We start from the raw sequence: 22,457 nt of genomic DNA, 5'->3' as shown, positions 1-22,457 counted from the left end.
ACAGAGATCACAAGTAGGCAGAGAGGCAGGCAGAGAGAGAGGAGGAAGCAGACTCCCCACTGAGCAGAGAGCCTGATGCGGGGCTCAATCCCAGGACCCTGGGATCATGACCCAAGCCAAAGGCAGAGGCTTTAACCCAGTGAGCCACCCAGACGCCCCTCAATAGCATTTTAAAGAAAGTTGTTTCTTTTGGCCTTTGATTTATCTGGCATTTATAATATAAGTCTTATCTGGGTAAGAAAACACAAATCTAAAAACCAGGAAACATGATATTATTCTTGGTTCTCTTGTGGATTTTTCAACCTGGCCAAATATTTGTGTTTTTGGTTAAAATAAGAAATTAAAAAAAAAAAAAAAAAGATTGTTTGCCTTGACACCTCTTTTTTTTTTTTTTCCTTTTTTTATTTTAGTAACCTCTATGGCTCAAACATACAACCCTGAGATCAAGAGTCCCAAACTCTACCAACGGGGCACCCCAGCCCTCACTCTTCTTTCTCAAAGTAGCAACATTTGAAAAATAAGAACAGAGGAAAGTCAATACATTTAAATATGTTAACTTAAAAGCAAATTTTCACTGGATTATTTTTATTTGTTGGGTCACCCTAGGCCCTGGGCAGGTACAAGGGCTGGAGACTGACTGGAGGCCTCCCCCTCTGGTGGGGACACAGACTAGCAAGCAGGTGCCAGTGGAGCTCCCTGGTGTTTGTCCAAAGCCCTGGGGCCACAGGTGTTTCAGAAGCAGTGCTCTTTGTGGAGTTTAGAAGGGTGAAAGTATGCATATAATATTTAATACATAAAACCCCGAGAGAGCCTACAGCAGCCTCCCATAAACAAATAAGAATATTTCTGCAGTAAAACATAACGTTATAAATAGCTTCATGTCAGTGCAGATCAGATTTTGCTGCCAAATAAGACTTGGCATTAATCAGAAAATAAACTTCTGGTTTTCAGAACTTCAAATAAAGGACTGTGGACCTGCAAAATGGCATGCTATGCTCTAGAATAAAGGCAAGAACAGAGTACTATGGGAATGTGTAGGTATGGTACCCAACCCAGGCTGGCAGGGGGCAGGTGCATTGGTGGAGAGAATGTATTAATTGGCTCATAAGTACCCATGAAATAACAAGATCTTTTGTGTTATTGTTCCAGAGAGTTGTGAGGGAAATTGAGGAAGAGATTATTGCCTAATAATGAACTCTGAGAGACTGCTTTTGAGTTTTCTTACTTTATTGTTGTGTTACAAACTGTCAGATACTTCCTATTGTTGTGTTACAAGGTTAACAATGAAAACATTATTGTCTGGTCTATTCAATTCTCCTACTGATAGAAAAAATATTGCAAACAACGTATTAAATAGTAATGTCTTCATTTAAACACTCAATTATTCCTTCCATATCTAGGCCATAGTTCAAAGTTTTTATACTTTCTTACTCTTCAGTGGGTCTCTCTGGCCCCAGCCAGGCTCTCCCCTACCCCACCGTACAGTTGATTATCTCACTCTCATGCCTGAAAACTTAAAGAACTTTTTGTTGGAAAAAATTTTCTCTGTCGGGTGCCTGGGTGGCTCAGTGGGTTAAGCCGCTGCCTTCAGCTCAGGTCATGATCTCAGGGTCCTGGGATCCAGTCCTGCGTCGGGCTCTCTGCTCAGCAGGGAGCCTGCTTCCTCCTCTCTCTCTCTCTGCCTGCCTCTCTGCCTGCTTGTGATCTCTCTCTGTCAAATAGAAAAAAAAAAAAAATTAAAAAAAAATTTTCTCTCTCATTCTATCTCAGATATTACATATATATGACACACACATATAGGATAGATACAAATTTATTTATTTATTTACACACACACACACTATAGACCAGAAGTGAGACACACAAACTTGGGTAAGAGTACAAGTACTGGTGGGGCACCTGGGTGGCTCAGTGGGTTAAGCCTCTGCCTTCAGCTCAGGTCATGATCCCAGGAGCCTGGGATCAAGCTCCGCATTGGGCTCTCTGCGCAGTGGGGAGCCTGCTTCCCCCTCTCTCTCCCTGCCTCTCTGCTACTTGTGATCTCTGTCAACTAAGTAAATAAAATCTTCAAAAAAAAAAAAAAAAGAACACAAGTTCTAGGAATCCTTATCAGGATTGCAAACTGGATGGTCAAAGTGTAGGAGGGGCAAACAGGACAAAGGCCCAAGCTCAAGAGGGAGAGACAAAGCAACATGATCCAGGTGAACCAAGAACTTTTTGTTAAACGGGCCCCTCGGAGCTGAAGTGTAGGGAGAGCAGATCCAAAACTAGAATCCTCTTCACCTGTGCTTAGAATATCTCAAAGTGTGAAATATTCACGTATGAGGAGCCAATTTCTAAGGTCTGTTTTCTGGAGTATTTTTAACATTCCTTTTTTTCCAATCTTATTTGCACTATTTTTCAAGGAAGCTTTACTAAAAAATGCAAATCCAGGCCCTGAACAAGTTAGTTATACATTAATCAATCAAAAGTATTCGTTGAGAATCTATTCAAATTGACCAGCACGTAACAGAAATCCTGAGAATAATTGTTAGAAAAAAAGTCAGGAAAATTTGAGCAATATGGTTTTATTATATTGTCTAATCAGTTCATTGGATGCAAAAATTATTTTTAAAAAATCATAGAAACCCCTAAAACAGCTTCATGGATGTACCTCTAAAATATTTAAAAGCTTTAAGGCATTCCTGGGTTTCTATACTGCAATGTATTTAAAATTCAGAATTCAAAAAAAAATAAAATAAAATTCAGAATTCAAAACAACAGCATTCATTTTTCCTAGTTGGGACAAAGCAAAGGCACAGAATACTAAAACCTCAAAGTTGGTCATTTGAATAATGACTATGCAAACTAGAGGAGCTTGGCTAAACATAAAAAAATGCAAAGTCTGTTTTATTTCTTGTTCCTTACCTCAAACTCCAATCTGTGGGCAGGGACAGAAAGAAGGCATGTGATGCCTGCTTCCCATATTATTTGCTTACACACCAAAAGATGATGGACCCAAATTCTATTAGAGTCTCTTTAACTGCCTCCCATCTCTTAGGTAAGATGTTCACCTAACTGGGAATTTATTTCAGTGACAATTAAAGAAAAAGTCTGTTCCAAATGGAACCTAATTTTCCTAAGGTAAGGTTGATATCAACCCTGGATTGTGAGTATATGGGGGAGGGGAAGGCGAGCAAAAGGAGAAATTAAATTCCTTCTTCGTGCAAACACAGACTGTACTCTCTGAAATAGCTTTGCTTTTGAAAACTGTAATAGTCCTGCAAGATAGGTTTTTTTTTAATTTTTTATTTTTTATAAACATATAATATATTTTTATCCCCAGGGATACAGGTCTGTGAATCGTCAGGTTTACACACTTCACAGCCCTCACCATAGCACATACCCTCCCCAATGTCCATAACCCCACCCCACTTTCCCAACCCCCCTTCCCCCAGCAACCCTCAGTTTGTTTTGTGAGATTAAGAGTCACTTATGGTTTGTCTCCCTCCCAATCCCATCTTGTTTCACTTATTCTTCTCCTACCCCCTTAACCCCCCATGTTGCATCTCCACTTCCTCATATCAGGGAGATCATATGATAGTTGTCTTTCTCCGCGTGACTTATTTCGCTAAGCATGATACCCTCTAGTTCCATTCACGTCATCACAAATGGCAAGATTGCATTTCTTTTGATGGCTGCATAGTATTCCATTGTTCCATGTATTCCATGTGGTATTCCATATATACCATGTCTTCTTTATCCATTCATCTGTTGATGGACATCTAGGTTCTTTCCATAGTTTGGCTAGTGTAGACATTACCGCTATAAACATTCGGGTACACGTGCCCCTTCGGATCACTACGTTTGTATTTTTAGGGTAAATACCCAATAGTGCAATTGCTGGGTCATAGGGTACCTCTATTTTCAACATTTTGAGGAACCTCCATGTTGTTTTCTAGAGTGGTTGCACCAGCTTGCATTCCCACCAACAGTGTAGGAGGGTTCCCCTCTCTCCGCATCCTCGCCAGCATCTGTCATTTCCTGACTTGTTCATTTTAGCCATTCTGACTGGTGTGCGGTGATATCTCATTGTGGTTTTGATTTGTATTTCCCTGATGCCGAGTGATATGGAGCACTTTTTCATGTGCCCTTTGGCCATATGGATGTCTTCTTTGCAGAAATGTCTGTTCATGTCTTCTGCCCACTTCTTGATTGGATTATTTGTTCTTTGGGTGCTGAGTTTGCTAAGATCTTTATAGATTTTGGACACTAGCCCTTTATCTGATATGTCATTTGCAAATATCTTCTCCCATTCTGTCAGTTGTCTTTTGGTTTTGTTAACTGTTTCCTCTGCTGTGCGAAAGCTTTTGATCTTGATAAAATCCCAATAGTTCATTTTTGCCCTTGCTTCCCTTGTCTTTGGTGACGTTCCTAGTAAGATGTTGCTGCGGCTGAGGTCGAAGAGGTTGCTGCCTGTATTCTCTTCAAGGATTTTGATGGATTCCTTTCTCACATTGAGGTCCTTCATCCATTTTGAGTCTATTTTCATGTGTGTTGTAAGGAAATGGTCCAATTTCATTTTTCTGCATGTGGCTGTTCTATTTTCCCAACACCATTTATTGAAGAGGCTGTCTTTTTTTCATTGGACATTCTTTCCTGCTTTGTCGAAGATTAGTTGACCATAGAGTTAAGGGTCTATTTCTGGGCTCTCTATTCCGTTCCATTGACCTATGTGTCTGTTTTTGTGCCAGTACCATGCTGTCTTGATGATGACAGCTTTGTAATAGAGCTTGAAGTCCGGAATTGTGATGCCACCAACTTTGGCTTTCTTTTTCAACACTCCTTTGGCTATTCGAGATCTTTTCTGGTTCCATATAAATTTTAGGATTATTTGTTCCATTTCTTTGAAAAAGATGGATGGTACTTTGATAGGAATTGCATTAAATGTGTAGATTGCTTTAGGTAGCATAGACATTTTCACAATATTTATTCTTCCAATTCAGGAGCATGGAACATTTTTCCATTTCGCTATGTATTCCTCAATTTCTTTCATGAGTACTTTATAGTTTTCTAAGTATAGATTCTTTGCCTCTTTGGCTAGGTTTATTCCTAGTTATCTTACGGTTTTGAGTGCAATTGTAAATGGGATTGACTCCTTAATTTCTCTTTCTTCTGTCTTGCTGTTGGTGTAGAGAAATGCAACTGATTTCTGTGCATTGTATATCCTGACACTTTACTGAATTCCTATAGAAGTTCTAGCAGTTTTGGAGTGGAGTCTTTTGGGTTTTCCACATATAGTATCATACCATCTGCAAAGAGTGATGGTTTGACTTCTTCTTTGCTGATTTGGATGCCTTTAATTTCCTTTTGTTGTCTGATTGCTGAGGCTAGGACTTCTATACTATGTTGAATAACGGTGGTGATAATAAACATCCCTGCTGTGTTTCTGATCTTAGCGGAAAAGCTTTCAGTTTTTCTCCATTGAGAATGATATTTGTGGCAGGTTTTTCATAGATGGCTTTGATGATATTGAGGTATGTGCCCTCTATCCCTACACTTTGAAGAGTTTTGTTCAGGAAGGGATGCTGTACTTTGTCAAATGCTTTTTAGCATCTATTGAGAGTATCATATGGTTCTTGTTCTTTCTTTTATTAATGTGTTGTATCACATTGATTGATTTGCAGATGTTGAACCAACCTTGCAGCCCAGGAATAAATCCCACTTGGTCGTGGTGAATAATCCTTTTAATGTACTGTTGAATCCCACTGGCTAGTATTTTGGTGAGAATTTTCACATCTGTGTTCATCAAGGATATTGGACTGTAGTTCTCTTTTTTGATGGGATCGTTGTCTGGTTTTGGGATCAAGGTGATGCTGGCCTCATAAAATGAGTTTGGAAGTTTTCCTTCCATTTCTATTTTTTGGAACAGTTTCAGGAGAATAGGAATTAGTTCTTTAAAAACTAATAGTATGTTTGGGGCGCCTGGGTGGCTCAGTGGGTTAAGCCGCTGCCTTCGGCTCGAGTCATGATCTCAGATCCTGGGATCGAGCCCCGCATTGGGCTCTCTTCTCAGCGGGGTCCTGCTTCCTCCTCTCTCTCTGCCTGCTTGTGATCTCTGTCAAATAAATAAATAAAATCTTTAAAAAAAAAAAAAAGAACTAATAGTATGTTCTTATAATTCTTTGTATTTCTTTGGTGTTAGTTGTGATCTCTCCTCTTTCATTCATGATTTTATTTATTTGGGTCCTTTCTCTTTTCTTTTTGATAAGTCCGGCCAGGGGTTTATCAATCTTATTAATTCTTTCAAAGAATCATCTCCTAGTTTCATTAATTTGTTCTATTGTGTTTTTTTTTGTTGTTGTTGTTTCTATTTCATTGATTTCTGCTCTGATCTTTATGATTTCTCTTCTCCTGCTGGGTTTAGGGTTTCTTTCTTGTTCTTTCTCCAGCTCCTTTAGGTGTAGGGTTAGGTTGTGTACTTGAGACCTTTCTTGTTTCCTGAGAAAGGCTTATACCACTATGTATTTTCCTGTCAGGACTGCCTTTGTTGTGTCCCACAGATTTTGAACTGTTGTGTTTTTATTATCATTTGTTTCCATGAATTTTTTCAATTCTTCTTTAATTTCCTGGTTGACCCATTCATTCTTTAGAAGGATGCTGTTTAATCTCTGTGTATTTGAGTTCTTTCCAAATTTCCTCTTGTGATTGAGTTCTAGCTTCAGAGCATTGTGGTCTGAAAATATGCAGGGAATGATCCCAATCTTTTGATACCAGTTGAGGCCTGATTTAGGACCGAGGATGTGATCTATTCTGGAGAATGTTCCATGTGCACTAGAGAAGAATGTGTATTCTGTTGTTTTGGGATGAAATGTTCTGAATATATCTGTGATGTCCATCTGGTCCAGTGTGTCATTTAAGGCCTTTATTTCCTTGTTGATCTTTTGCTTGGATGATCTGTCCATTTCAGTGAGGGGAGTGTTAAAGTCCCTACTATTATTGTATTATTGTTGATGTGTTTCTTTGATTTTGTTATTAATTGGTTTATATAGTTGGCTGCTCCCACGTTGGGGGGCATAGATATTTAAAATTGTTAGATCTTCTTGTTGGACAGATCCTTTGAGTATGATATAGTGTCCTTCCTCATCTGTTATTATAGTTTTTGGCTTAAAATCTAATGGATCTGATATAAGGTTTGCCACTTCTGCTTTCTTCTGATGTCCATTAGCATGGTAAATTCTTTTCCACCCCCTCACTTTAAATCTGGAGGTGTCTTCAGGTCTAAAATGAGTTTCTTGTAGGCAACATATGGATGGGTTTTGTTTTTTTATCCATTCTGATACCATGTGTCTTTTGATTGGGGCATTTAGCCCATTAACATTCAAGGTAACTATTGAGAGATATGAATTTAGTGCCATTTTATTGCCTGTAAGGTGACTGCTACTGTATATTGTCTCTGTTCCTTTCTGATGTACTACTTGTAGGCTCTCTCTTTGCTTAGAGGACCCCTTTCAATATTTCCTGTAGGGCTGGTTTGGTGTTTTGCAAATTCTTTCAGTTTTTGTTTGTCCTGGAAGCTTTTTATCTCTCTTTCTATTTTCAATGATAGCCTAGCTGGATATAGTATTCTTGGCTGCATGTTTTTCTCGTTTAGTGCTCTGAGTATATCATGCCAGCTCTTTCTGGCCTGCCAGGTCTCTGTGGATAAGTCAGCTGCCAATCTAATATTTTTACCATTGTATGTTACAGACTTCTTTTCCTGGGCTGTTTTCAGGATTTTCTCTTTGTCACTAAGACTTGTAAATTTTACTATTAGGTGACAAGGTGTGGACCTACTCTTATTGATTTTTGAGGGGGTTTCTCTGCACCTCCTGGATGTTGATGCTTGTTCTCTTTGCCATATTAGGGAAATTCTCTCCAATATACCTTCTGCTCCCCTCTCTCTTTCTTCTTCTTCTGGAATCCCAATTATTCTAATGTTGTTTCATCTTATGGTGTCACTTATCTCTCAAATTCTCCCCTCATGGTCCAGTAGCTGTTTGTCCCTCTTTTGCTCAGCTTCTTTATTCTCTGTCATTTGGTCTTCTATATCACTAATTCTTTCTTCTACCTCATTTATCCTAGCAGTGAGAGCCTCCATTTTTTATTGAACCTCATTAATAGCTTTTTTTATTTCAACTTGGTTAGATTTTAGTTCTTTTATTTCTCCAGAGAGGGCTTTTATATCTCCCAAGAGCGTGTCTCTAGTATCTTCCATGCTTTTTTTGAGTCCAGCTAGAACCTTGAGAATCGTCATTCTGAACTCTAGATCTGACATATTACCAATGTCTGTATTGATTCGGCCCCTAGCCTTTGGTACTGCCTCTTGCTCTTTTTTTGTGGTGAATTTTTCTGCCTTGTCATTTTGTCCAGATAAGAGTATATGAAGGAGCAAGTAAAATACTAAAAGGGTGGCAAAGACCCTAGGAAAATATGCTTTAACCAAACCTGAAGAGATCCCAAATCATGGCTGGGAGAAAGGGGATAAAAAGAGGTTCAGAAAAAAAAAAAGAAAGAAAGAAACAATTAAAATAAAGAAAATGAATAAAGAAAAAAATATAATATATATATATATTAGATAAACTAATTAAAAACGTTAAAAAAGAAAAGGGTAAAAGTTAAAAAAATTTAGCAGAAGAAGAGAAAAAAAATTGAAAAAGAAAAAAAATTAAATTAACAACAAGACTAAAGAATCATGGGGAGAAAGCCATGAGTTCCGTGCTTTGCTTTCACCTCCTCTGGAATTCTGCTGCTCTCCTTGGTATTGAAACTGCACTCCTTGGTAGGTAAACTTAGTCTGGCTGGATTTCTTGTCGATTTCTGGGGGAGGGGCCTGTTGTAGTGATACTCAAGTGTCTTTGCCCCAGGCGGAATTGCACCATCCTTACCAGGGGCCAAGCTGAGTAATCAGCTCGGGTTTGCTTTCAGGAGCTTTTGTCCCCTGAAAGCTTTCTGTAGAGTTCTGGAGGATGGGAATGAAAATGGCGGCCTCCTGATCTCCAGCCCGGAGGAGCCGAGAGCCCGGGGCCCCACTCCTCAGTGTGCCCTCAGAGAACAGCGCCCAATTACTCCCGTCTCCGTGGCCTCTGGCCACGCTCCGAGCTCACCGAGCCTGCGACCAGTTCAAGGTAACCCCGAGCTATGAGCTCACTCTTTGGCTCTGTCTCTGTAGCCAGCTTCCCCATTCTGATACCTTCAAGTTCTGCGACACTCAGATACCCCCGATCCTTCTGTGACCCTACGGGACCTGAGGCCATGCTGACCCCACATGGGCTTCACCCCAGTTTAGCCTCTGGAGCGATGTCCCTCAGCGGAAGAGACTTTAAAAAGTCCTGATTTTGTGCTCCGTTGCTCCAATGCTTGCCGGGAGCCGGCCCCTCCCCCCTGGGTCTATCTTCCCCTCGCTTTGGATTCACTTCTCCGTCAGTCCTACCTTTCAGACAGTGGTTGATTTCCTGTTACTAGAATTGCTGTTCTTCTCTTCGATCTGCTGTTGGATTTGGAGGTGTTTGCAATCTTTAGATAAGCTATCTAGCTGATCCCCTGCTACCTGAAGTAGACTCAGCCTGCTACTTCTCGGCCATCTTGACTCCTCCCTGCAAGATAGGTTTTTTTAAAAATTAGGAAAATAAGGCTCAGAGGTGGAACTGCATAGAAGACCCAGCTTCTAGGAGACCCAGTCAAACCGAAATTCAGATTCCTTGCTGCTTGCCACATGTGCTTTCCAGACCATATCTGACAGGAAATGCATTTTCTGCAATGCGTTCGTGCATTCCCTCAAACGAATATTTAGTAAGTAGTGGTTGAGTCTTTATATAGTAGTACCTGCCAAGTGTCAGGCACCATGCAGGAACACAGGAGGGAACGAGTCATACAAAAATCCCCAATATCAAGGAGTACATTTATGCGGAGAAGAGAGAGAAGAAATAAAAGAAATAAGCAAAATATATAAGAAACCAGATGGTAGAAGTACCATGAAGAAAACTAGAGCACGAAGGGACCAAAGGTACAAAGCAAAGGGAGACTGTAGATTTCACTGGGTTGGTCAGAAGAACCACACCGACAATGAGCATTTGAACAAAATCTTGAAGGAGATGAGAGACTGATACGTGGATATCCATGGGAGAGCATTCTGGGGAGGGAAACAAGAGCCAAACCACCACGTGAGAGTGTGTCTAGCACTTTCAGACAAAAGCGACGGGGGTGGTGTGGCTGGGGCAGAGCGGAGAAGTCAGAGTATGTAGGAGAGGATGCCGGGCCTGTCTGGCGTGCACTCTACATGAAGTGGGAAGCCATTGGAGAGTTTTGAGGAGAAGAGTGACAGGTTGTGGATTACATTACCATTTCATGTTGGCCACTCTTTGAGAATAGTCTGGAAGTGCCCCTGTAGAAGCAAGAGAACAAAATTCAACCAAATAAATTTTAAAGATCTTAGTGGCTTTGTTCAACAATTCATGAATGAGGTAGCATACCATCTAGCAAATAAAAAGGAACTCTGAGGGGCGCCTGGGTAGCTCGGTTGGTTAAGGGTCTGACTTTGGCTCAGGTCATGATCTCAGGGTCCTGCGATTGAATCCCACATCTGGCTCTCTGCTCAGCAGGGAGTCTGTTGATCGTCTCCCTTTGCTCCTCCAGGCCACTCCTGCTCTCTCTCTCTCAAATAAAAAGATAAAAAGTCTTAAAAAAAAAAAAAAACCCACACCAATAAGTTCTTATGGGGTGTCTGGGTGACTCAGTTGGTTAAGCGATGGTCTCTTGGTTTCGACTCAGGTCCTGATCTTAGGGCTGTGCAATCACACCCCTTTTCAGGCCTTAGGCTCAGGCGAGGTCTGCTTAAGATTCCCTTCCCTCTCCTTCCATGCTCTCTCTCTCTCAAATACATATGTAATTTTTTTTTTTTTTTCTAAAGGAGCTCTAAGGAGCTGTACAAAGTGGAAGATGATTATAGGCAGAAAGAGGCAGGACAAGAAAACTTCTAGCAAAGAGTGGATTGCTTCAGGCAAAGTCTCACCTTCCTCAGGGGAGGTCAGAGAGGCCTATCAGACAATGACCTCACTAGCATTGACCAGGTAATTCCAGGTTGACTGGCCTAAGTTTCCATTCCTGGGAGAGGTTGAAACTGTAATTAATATAGGTAGTAAGTCTTGGTTTGGGGACATGGGCTTAGTACAAGTAACTCCATTCTGGACCTATGATGTCTTTTTTTTAACAGAAGAAAGAATGCAGAACAGTAGACTAGGGTCTCCCTCTTTGTTATTCAAGGTATTCTTAATCGCTGGCAGGCAGGAGAATCTCTGAAAGAACTGAACAGGGATGTTCATCAGGGGAGCCATCAGCCCCCTCACAGCGGGTCACCCACCATCCGCGTCACCCTTTTCAGTATAAAATGGCTGGATAAACCAATTGCAACAATACTGCTAAACAGAACAGCACTTGGAAAGAGATTGAGCCTGATGAGCATTAATGGAAAAAAAGAGGACTAAGGTATGTCTGTAAACCTAATAAAGCAAATACAAGGAGAGAGAATAGCTTTTTTTCCCTTACCTGATCATCTATTTGTATGAAAAGCAGTGGTATTTACCCCCTCTGCAGAGAAAGATTTTGGGACAGACAAATTTCATAATACCCTATAGGCCCACTCCCTTGCCACACCCTCCATTTAATTTTTTTTTAAAGATTTTATTTATTTATTTGACGGACAGAGATCACATGTTGGCAGAGAGGCAGGCAGAGAGAGAGAGAGAGAGAGGGAAGCAGGCTCCCCGCTGAGCAGAGAGCCCGATGCGGGGCTTGATCCCAGGACCCTGAGATCATGACCTGAGCTGAAGGCAGAGGCTTTCACCCACTGAGGCACCCAGGTGCCCCCCTCCATTTAATTTTGACTACTATTTTCATTTACCCTTAGGGTCCACTCTTGAACACTCTGGCTTGGGCCCAGTGGGATAAGACAAAGGTAACATCAAACTGAATCGTGATAGAATGCCACATAGCTCTCAAGAAAAACCGTATCCTGACGGTCTCTATTCTGACAGCCTGAGCTTTATAATTCTGTTATAGCTTCATCCAGGACTGATAGAAGAAAGCATTAAAGTATCAAATAGACCTTGATTAGAAACTACTGAAGAAACTATCTTCATGGTTTTTGTGTGTGGTACAGGGGAACAAGACCACTGCAATTCAATATGATGATCACATATTAAGAGAAGAAAACTTGAAGAGCTAAGTAACAAATAATAATAAATAAGAAAGTGATCTTACAAATTAGGTAATATAGGTGAAATCATTTTGGGAGTTTTAAAGAGTTTTAGAGACACAAGCTGGTGTTATCAGGTAAAGAAAATCAGGGGATATCATGGTAACAGCACAGATTCTATTGGCCAGGCATTTACTTTTAGTATTATGGGAATAAAGACTTCACGGTGAAAATATTTGCATTTCTAAAGCACTTCTCATTCTTTTAAAAAAGCTGTATATGTACAAGGAAAGAAATTAAAATATTACAATATTATAAACTGTGCATTGTATCTGACTGCTAGGCCCTCAACTCTTTTCCTCAAAGACAACCAGTTTCTAGTTTCTTCTGTAGCCTTCCATATCTATCTGTCTGTCTATCGATCATCTATCTATCTATTCATTCATATTTCTTACCTATATCTCTGGAATAAAAACAATTGGTTGTCACCTGACAGCTTTTCTTTACTCTTTCACATTTTGTGGGTTTTGGTATAGTCATCACACCTTATACTGAAAAATAAGTGGCATTCATTTTTTTTTCTCTGAAAATATTCAAGCAATTGGTACATATGTGAACATTTAAGTTGCAGTTTTGTCTTCAAACGCCCACTTTACAATTTACCAAGGCAATCTGCCTGACCCTGTTAGAGGTGAGAACTTTAGGATCAGTGCCTGCCCTGACAAAATCCTTAAATGTTTGCTGCTCAGGATTCCTGCACTCACTGCATTCAGTGGGAATTCGAAACATGCGGAGAAAGCAGCACTGATTCATTTAACCATGGGCTTTGGAGGGAGGCTGCTTTCCTGAATACTTCCCAAAGAAGTTATGTTAGGTGACTGTCCTCTAATTCCTGAGTCTTTCTTCTTTATGGAGTCTGTTAAGTATTTTGTGAATCTAGGGAACATTTCAATACAAAACCGAAATACTTAGCTAGAGGAGGAGAAGGAAAAAAAATGTTTTAAAATTTATTTTTATTTAAATTCTATTAATTAACATACAATGTATTATTATGTATGTATGATACATAAAATGTATCAGAGGTAGAGTTCAGAGATGCATCAGCTGCACAGAACACCCAGTGCTCACTCCATCACGTGCCCTCCTTAGTGCCCACCACCTGTCGCCCCATCCTCCACCCCCCTCCCCTGGAAAAATTAAGTTCCTATATCCTTTGAATATGAAGCTTCACTTGAGGCACAGAAGCCCACTGCATTACGTTTACCATTTCCTTTCTTCACTGGGTGCCATGAACGTGTTTCCCCGACTTATGTGGATGCTCCAGCACATACAGATCTGGCCAGGAGCTTTTTCATACCTTTTTGCCAGCTGCAGAAACTTGGGTGACTCAGGGCCTTCCCTCTGACTAATGGTCAGTAGTCTCCTAAAGTGTGTTTATTTTTTTTAACAATAAACTGATTAGCTTCTGAAGTCTTTGGAAAGGATGAAAGGCGACCTGTTAGAGACTAGAGGAGGTAGGAAAGGAATCCTTGAAAAAATAAAGATCCGCCATATTTATGTTATCGATTTTATAATTTAATGTGAGAAAGGACAAAACGCAACTATTAGGAATAGTTAAAATAACAGATTACATTTACACATAGCTGAGGTATTTCAGGAAAGTGTGCACAGAGCCCTCTGACACAGGACTTCCTCTCACTCCAACGTCCCCACTACCCCCCCTTCCTAAAACAAGAAGCTCATTGACCTCATTTGTTTCTGAAATGGCTATTTCTTAAAAAATGAAACTTTTGCTCTGAATCCTTTTTGCCACATGAGGAAAATACAACTGCCAGTGTACAAAAAGTTTCCCAAAATATTCATATAGGCTGTTTGGGACCAGGCAGATAAAACAATAGCCAATTGAATTTTCCCCTTTTCACCTAATTGTTTTGGTGGTGGAAAGACCTAAGCAAAGCTTGGCTGAGCACCAATCATTCATTCTCTACAGCTACTCTTCAAGATTTCATGCTGCAGAGTGTACTGGAATAAAGAAGTTCAAATTGACATTAGAATTAATGGTACTAATGATAGCATTTTTCTCTGGAGAAAAGGATTTCTGGGATTCTATAAACTTGGAAGAGAAAGAACTGAACATATGGGATGAAATGGAGTTTATCAGGTACATACAGGATGAAAACAGATCACGGACTCAAACAAATATAAAACAATATACGCTTACTTAAATTAAGTGAAAGAGAGAAAGAAAAAACATAGTCATACCTGAATTAAGAGACCTCTGCTTCTTGATGCTCCTAAATCCAACCCTTACTGAAATATGCTACAGAACTCAAAAACTGGCCAGCTTCTGCTTTGCTCTAAACCGAAGACAGTGTACCATGTAGGGAAAAGGCTCGTAATTCCTGTTTCCTTTCTTTTCTAGAGTACAGCTTATTGCTTTTCACTGCTCGGGAGAAAAAAGTACCAGATTTGTGGGGGCTTTTTCCCTCTCACCTCATCCGTAGACCCAGATGAAGCTTTGATCCTCATCCCTTCAGCATTTCAATTCATTTCAAGGCACTGGGTTGGTGCTGATGAGAATGGGACCAACATTTTAAAAAGAGATTAATTATGCCGATAAATGTTCGCTGTAAATACTGCAAGAACACTGAGCCAACACGCCAGTGTCTACTGCTATTTACAGGAAACTGTACAAAACATAGTACTGGAACAGAAGGGAATAGGGCATGTGCCATACACTCTGAAGATGCAGAAAAATTTCAACGTAAAATGAATTAAGGACCCACCGAAGAAAATCGAGATTAAGACGTTCAAATACATATGTGCTTCACGCACACACACACATCCCAAATGAGCAAATAAAAATCCTTAAAACTTAGTCCAAAAACAATGTAAAACCCTATTGTGGTAATTTCAGGGCTCTATTCTTCTACAAGACAGATAGCAAGCTAGACGCTCTGTTCATAACAGCAAAGACAATTGTTCCAAAGACCTAGTCACTACATAATTTAAAAAAATAAATAAATAAAACTGAAAATAATTACATCAGCATATGGACTCTGGAAAATTTCTTCTACCGTAATAAGTTCAGATGGACGTTTCCTGTTTCACGTTTCTAGTACACGTTGTCTTTTAGACAATAACAGTGTGAAACAATAGTTTGGCATGAGTTCAATGCATACTAAGAAATGCCCTGGCCCATGACGGCTGGGATGAGTCAGCCTCAAATGGCAGAGAATAAGATTTAAGAAGTTGACACATCTCGGAACTTCAGTCGTTCATGTTTCTTGACCAATAAAGGGCTCTTAAATTTAACACTTGCATTATTACTGCCAACATTTACTCTTGTGCCTTCATAACGTGGATTTATTTCTTTTTTAAGTTTTATTGATTTGAATGACTGGGAGAACACAAAAAGCCAAGGGAGGGGCAGAGGGAGAAGGAGAAGCAGGCTCCCTGCTGAACAAGGAACCTGATGTGGGGCTCGATCCCAGGACCCTGAGATCATGACCTGAGCCAAAGGCAGATGCTCAACCAACTGGGCCACCCAGGCATCCCCATAACCTGGCTTAAAAAAAAAAAAAAAAATTGTAAGGCAAAACTGCAATCCTGAAAAAAGAACGTGTTGCCAGTTCCTCTTAAGTTGTTAACCGGCATTGGCCTTTGCTTCCACTACTCGGCATCCTGCTCCTACTCTGAGCAGAGCGTCCAAGTATAAATGAGCTTCCCTGCCCCTCATCAAACTTGGCAAACCCCTGGCCATCCTTACCCTCTCAATGGGCCTTCCTACTACTTTGAACTTCATGAGACAAAGACAGCCAGTCCCAGGACCCTCTTAAACTTGGTAGTTCACACATTCATCTTCTCTGACGCCAGACCATGCCGGCCAGCACGTGTTGGCATCGAAACAACCCAAGCCAACTTACAGTATTTGGGTCGGTCATTTCCAATGGCCTGCTTCACCTCCAAGCTTCTGCCACTCAGCTAAGAAAGTAGATGAAGAGAACATTCTGAAATTGGCCACAGTGTGCAGAGGACTCAACAGTGGGAGGGCAGGGCAGAATGCGAGAAGTTGCAAAGAGCAGCAATGGGTCAGGCAATGGAGGGCTGCCCTTCAGCCAGGGCTGGAAAATAGCAAGGAGAGAGGACCAGAAGTCATCCTTGACCAACCGTTCTCTTTCACTTTCTAGATACAACCAATTGCCAATTGCTCCTCATTTTTACTCCGAAGGATAAAGAGATCTGCTGTTTTCATTTCCTCCAATGATAGTTTTATTTACTTAAAAATCAGAAATGATACGTGTCTGTTTTCAAATTTTAAGACAATAAAGAAAGATAGAGAAAGCATAAAAATCATCTCCCAATTTACCATCTAGGAATAGACAGTTTTAATATTTTGTCAAAAAGCCTCACAGGCACATTCCTGCACACGTGTGCAGATAATTTTACAGAAAGTGAGGCATGTTACACAAGGAGTTTGCTAATCTTTTGTTTTCACTTACTAGTGGGTCATGGTGTCTATTTCCATTAACATGGATACATACAATCATTGTTAGTGGTTGCATAATATTCCATTGAGGGGATAGGTCATAATTTATTTAATAGATTTTCCTTTGAAGGAAATTATTTTTTCAATTTTTACTGTTACTGACAGCACTAATGCTAACACCTTGAATACATATGTGTGCTCTTATATGACCTTCTTTACTAATCTGATAATAAAAAATAGCTCTCATCTTTTTATTTCTATTTTTTGATCTTTGGTGAGGTTTTAACCTTTTGCAGACTATTTATATTCTTTGAAGATTGCTGTGTGTGTGTGTGTGAGATTCATTTTCTTTTTATTTTTAATGCTTTATTTATTTATTTGAGATAGAGAGAGAATGAAAGAACATAAAAAGGGAGAGGGCCAAAGGCAGCTGAGCAGGGAGCCTGATCTGGAGCTGGATCCCAGGACTCTAGGATCATGACCTGAGCCAAAGGCAGCTGAGCCACCCAGTCATCCTCTGTTTTCCTGTTAGAACGTTTTCTCTTATGGAGTCATGGTGTCTTTGTATATTAGGGAGATCAACACTTTCATCATTCATAAATGTGCCACCTATTTTTTTCCAGTTTATTCTTTGCCTTTCAAACTTTATAACATCCTTTGCTGAAGCACTTAATTTTTACATAGTTCTATTTATCAGTAATTTAGTTTTTGGTTTAGCGCTACCAGTTTCATTTCCTGACATTCCTACCAGCACTGATCAGATCCTTTGTCGTCTTTCCCTCAGATAACTAGAGAGTTTGAACTGACCTCCCCAGTCTCTGTCTCCTGGAATCTACACGCCACACAGCTGTTGGAGTGGGCTTTTCTTTTCTTTCTTTCTTTTTTTTTTTTTTTAAAGATTATTTATTTATTTATTTGAGAGAGAGACAGTGAGAGAGATCATGAGCGAGGAGAAGGTCAGAGAGAGAAGCAGACTCCCAGCGGAGCTGGGATCCCGATGTGGGACTCGATCCCGGGACTCCAGGATCATGACCCGAGCCGAAGGCAGTCGTCCAACCAACTGAGCCACACAGGCGTCTTTTTTTTTTTTTTTTTTAAGATTTTTATTTATTTATTTGACAGAGAGATCACCAGTAGGCAGAGTGGCCTGGTCACTATTCTGCCTAAGACCATTCAGGGGTGTGTGTCTCAAACTTGCTATTGATATAATCCTCCAAGGAGTCAATGAAATGACAATGAACCACAGCAAATATTCCCAGAACATATTTATTTGAGAAGATTTTTCAGAAATAAAGCAAGTATTTTTATTTTAAGAAGAACACAAATATTTGATGGAGCAGGATTCAAAATTCAAATGATTTTTAAAAAAAAATAAACCAGAAGATTTAAACGGAATATCAGAGTTTAAATGGCAATGGCTCAAAGGCACTGGGTACAGAGGACAAGTCTTCACCTCCTTCCCTTTGTGGCAAGGGAACGCCTCACATTCACCAAACTCCTACTGCCTTTTCCTTCCAGGACATAGATTTCCCCACCTCCCTTGAAGGCATGTGCGACTTTGTGATTGGATTCCGGCCAGTGGAATGTGGGAGAAATTAGGATGCTCATATGATTTCTTGTCCAAATCAGGACACCGCTCAGAGTGGAAGAGGACGGTATGAACTGTTGTCCTGGGAATTCAGACATAAATATGAGCATGTGGTCACAGCAGGGAGAGAGGAAGTGTGCCACCAAAGGGTGGGTCCAGGTCTAACTTCTCCCGCTTGGGCTCCAGCCTGCGACTCAATGCCCTGGCTAGAACCAGGGGGCGGAAGGCCCGCACTCACTGTTTCTGGGAGTGAGAACTCCACTTCAGCATTTCAGACCCTTGTTGGTGACAGCCGTTCTTATCCTGCTAGGACAACGTGGAGCGCAGGGGTTCCCGTGGTTGGCCTCTCCCAGCCCTCCAGCCTTACCTTTCATCTCTCTCCAGCTGGAAGGTAAGCTCTAACAAACTGAAGGCTCTCGCTCATACATTTTTAAACATCTGTTGAGGTGTCGTCTCTCCCACTAGACAGAGAACACCTTGACGGCAGCAGGAGCAGCAGCAGCAGCAGCAGATTTCAGTGACTATCTGTTGGATGAGGAACTATTTAGCCACATGGTTAGTAAAGCTTCCAACAGTGGCTATTTCATGTCCAGAAACAAAGCTATCAGAGTTACAACGACATGGAAGGTCTTCTATCTGCGAAGACACGTTCAAACACAAGATTTTAGAAAAATGAGCCATACGTTTTTGTAGCCCCCAAATATGAGTGCAAAAATGTTCTGCCTCTTAGCCTTCACCATTGCTTTATCTTCGTCTCACTCCCATCCCAAACACACACACAAGAGCGCACGCACAGGCACATGCACATGTGTGCACACACACACACACGCACACATTTGCATACTTCCTAGGGGAATATTCGACTTAATTAACAATAGTAGAATAAGTTTGAAGGAAAAGAAAGCATTAGGATTTTAAGTTCAGATCCTAATGCTGGCCAGTAATCCCTACACCAAAGCCCCTGTGGGGCTTTGGATCCAAGGGGGATTTACCACTCCTGCTTCCCAAGATGATTAAGAGTGGATGTATAATTGACAATGATGTACAGTCGAGCATGTTATCAACTCAAGAAAGGGGCTTTGCCTGCATGATTTAATTAACATTAATGGTAGTTAAGCTGCACACACAGAGCATAATGTTCTCTTTGCTCTGAGAAAAAGGAGGGCTTTCACTACCTAGATTATGAAATATCGATTAATTCATATATGCTCAAACATCCATCTAAAAATGGAATCATTCAAGCTGTCAGTCCTTCCCCCTCACCTGCATATAAAAACATAATTGCAGTCCTGAGAAGAACAGGAGTGATGAGGGAATGGAAATGAGGAAGGAGGGTAAGAGCAGAGAAAGGAAAACACAGCAAAGGAACTATGTTAAGCTCCACCCATGGACAGACACACAACACCCACCCACACCCACACCCACACACACCACACTCTACTAATTAATGCAGCTTTGCTTTCATGCCAAATATTAACAAAACATTAATGAGAGAGAAATCTCATTAATCCATTTCCCAGTTCATTAATTATGCATCAATGCCAAGTTTTTGTTGGCCTGATATACGATAATCCTGTTCCGATAATGATCTAGTGCTGCATATTACACAACAGCTAAGGAGCTTTCCTGACTCTTTGGGGTGGTATTCGGGATCTACTTGATTCACATGTTGTATATGTTTGTGTCCCCTATTAAGTATTCGGTGGTTAAGAGATGTCTGTCCTTTAAACTGCCTGTGACTATTTCTTACCTAATACTTCATCCGTCTTTGTCACAGACACATTAGAAATTCTGTTCAGCTAGAAAAAAAAGTGACACAACATTGTGAATGTACTTAATGCCACTGAACTGTACCCTTAAGATGATTAAAATGATAAATTTAATGTGATGTATATTTTACCACAATAATATATATATATTTTTTAAAAGCAAGGGAGAGAGGAGCCTGGGTGGCTCAGTCGTTAAGCATCTGCCTTCGGCTCAAGTCATGATCCCTGGGTCCTGAGATAGAGCCCCACATGGGGCTCCCTGCTCAGCGGGAAGCCTGCTTTTTCCCTCTCTCACTCCCTCTCTTGCTGTCTCTCTCTGTGTCAAATAAATAACTAAAATCTTAAAAAAATAAAAAAAAAGAAAAGAAAGGGAGAATAACTGTAGATTTTTGAGAATGTTAAATTATAGGGGGACTATAAATGTAAAAAAAAAAAATAGGAGTTTTACAACAACAAACAATCTCAAAAAACCTAAGAATGTGTTTTCTTCCGTGCAGAGAAAATAATATGAGATGAACGTCAGAGCCCAGACAAGCTCAAATGTGCTGTTTGCAAAGAGATTTTGGAAAAGCAAGGATGCCTGAACGGCCTCAACAACAAATATTAACTGAGCATCTGTAAGATTTCTAGCAACGTACTAGTTAGCCTGGAGTTACTTATATTCAATTAAGTCTCATCTTCTAACGTCTTATTCTCTGTATTCCCAGCTCATTTCTTTATCAGTGACTGGATGTCGTCACTACCTCTGACCCAAGTACAAGTAAAGGTTAAAAGGTTTACCAGACTTGGAGTTGTGAGTAGATAGAAGGTAGGGGCTTCTTCCACTAATGGATGGGGTTATCCTTTCTATGGTGATTAAGTTTCACTTTTGAGGAGGGTTTCAGATCAATAAAGTGCCACAGTGTCACACTTCCTGTGGGTTCACAGTAAATGCTGCTAACTCATTAAATTTTCCCAACATTTTAATCAAGATCTCCAGGTTTAAATGTCATCAAATTCTGTCATCAAGGTGTCAACTGATTGACCCTGGAGTCTGGAAAAGAATTTTCTACTCAATACCGCACAACTGAGTTTACTGCCCCAGTGTTATACAGCATCAATCCAGGGGCACCTGGGTGGCTCAGTTGGTTACGTGTCTGCCTTCGGTTCAGGTCAGATCAGGGTCCTGGGATTGATCCCACATGAGGCTGCTTGCTCACCAGGGAGACTTCTTCTCCCTCTGACTGCTGCTCTCCCTGCTTGTACTCTCTCTCTGACAGATAAATAAATTGATCAATCAGTCTTAAAAAAAAAAAAAAAACATATAGCATCAATCTGAAGCAAGATTCTGGCCAGTAAATCACAATGAGTTTGGTAAGAAAGAAAAAACAGAAAAAGATACAGTAAAGTCTCTGTTAAGAATTCTTTGACTCTTCTGGTTTTTCACCACAGAAATATTGTTAATTTATATTTTTATCAAAAGAAAGTTGTACAAGTGTTGGAGAGGATGTGGAGAAAGGGGAACCCTCTTAAACTATTGGTGGGAATAAAGATGTTGCAGCCACTTTGGAAAACAGTGTGGAGATTCCTTAAGAAATTTAAAATAGATGGAGATGCAACGTGGGGGGTTAGGGGGGTAGGAGAAGAATAAATGAAACAAGATGGGATCGGGAGGAGACAAACCGTAAGTGACTCTTAATCTCACAAAACAAACTGAGGGTTGCTGGGGGTGGGGTGTCAGGAGAGGGGGGTGTGTTATGGACATTGGAGAGAGTATGTGTTATGGTGAGTGCTGTGAAGTGTGTAAACCTGGCGATTCACAGACCTGTACCCCTGGGGATAAAAATACATTATATGTTTGTAAAAAAATAAAAAATTTAAAAAAAAAGAAATTAAAAATAGAGCTTCCCTATGACCCTACAATTGCACTACTGGTTATTTACACCAAAGATACAGATGTAGTGAAAAGAAGGGTCATATGTATCCCAGTGTTCATAGCAACAATGGCCACAATTGCCAAACTGGGGAAAGACCCAAGATGCCCTTCAACAGACGAATGGATAAAAAAGATATGATCCATATATACAATGAAATATTATGCCTCCATTATAAAGGATGAACATCCAACTTTCGTATCAACATGAATGGGACTGGAGGACATTATGCTGAGTGAAATAAGTCAAGCAGAGAGGCAATTATCATATGGTTTCACTTACTTGTGGAGCATAAGGAATAACACAGAGGACTTTAGGAAAGGAAAAGTGAATTAGGGTAAATTGGAGGGGGAGAAAAACCATGAGAGACTATGGACCCTGAGAAACAAACTGAAGGTTTTGGAAGGAAGAGGGTGGGGAGTTGGGTGAGCCTGGTGGTGGGTATTATGGAGGGCACGTATTGCATGGAGCACTGGGTGTGGTGTGT

At 40.5% G+C, this 22,457-nt stretch overlaps 2 long non-coding RNA genes across 2 annotated transcripts in view; one reads left to right on the top strand and one right to left on the bottom strand.

Moving 5' to 3' along the window:
* LOC309842400 overlaps window positions 1–22,457 on the top strand; it is a 458,493-nt gene that overhangs the window by 238,277 nt on the left and 197,759 nt on the right. The gene's annotated exons all lie outside the window — the stretch shown is intronic.
* Window positions 1,210–15,160, bottom strand: LOC309842397. The gene is made up of 3 exons (XR_014299630.1): window positions 14,705–15,160; window positions 10,360–10,402; window positions 1,210–1,711 (listed from the first exon to the last, which is right to left on the bottom strand). It is a non-coding gene; the product is annotated as an uncharacterized lncRNA (long non-coding RNA).

This window comes from Mustela nivalis (genome assembly GCF_964662115.1).
Source record: "Mustela nivalis genome assembly, chromosome: 10".
Taxonomy (NCBI): domain Eukaryota; kingdom Metazoa; phylum Chordata; class Mammalia; order Carnivora; family Mustelidae; genus Mustela; species Mustela nivalis.
The sequence above is the reverse complement of the archived record's forward strand: the minus strand, read 5'-3'. Positions and strand labels throughout refer to the sequence as shown.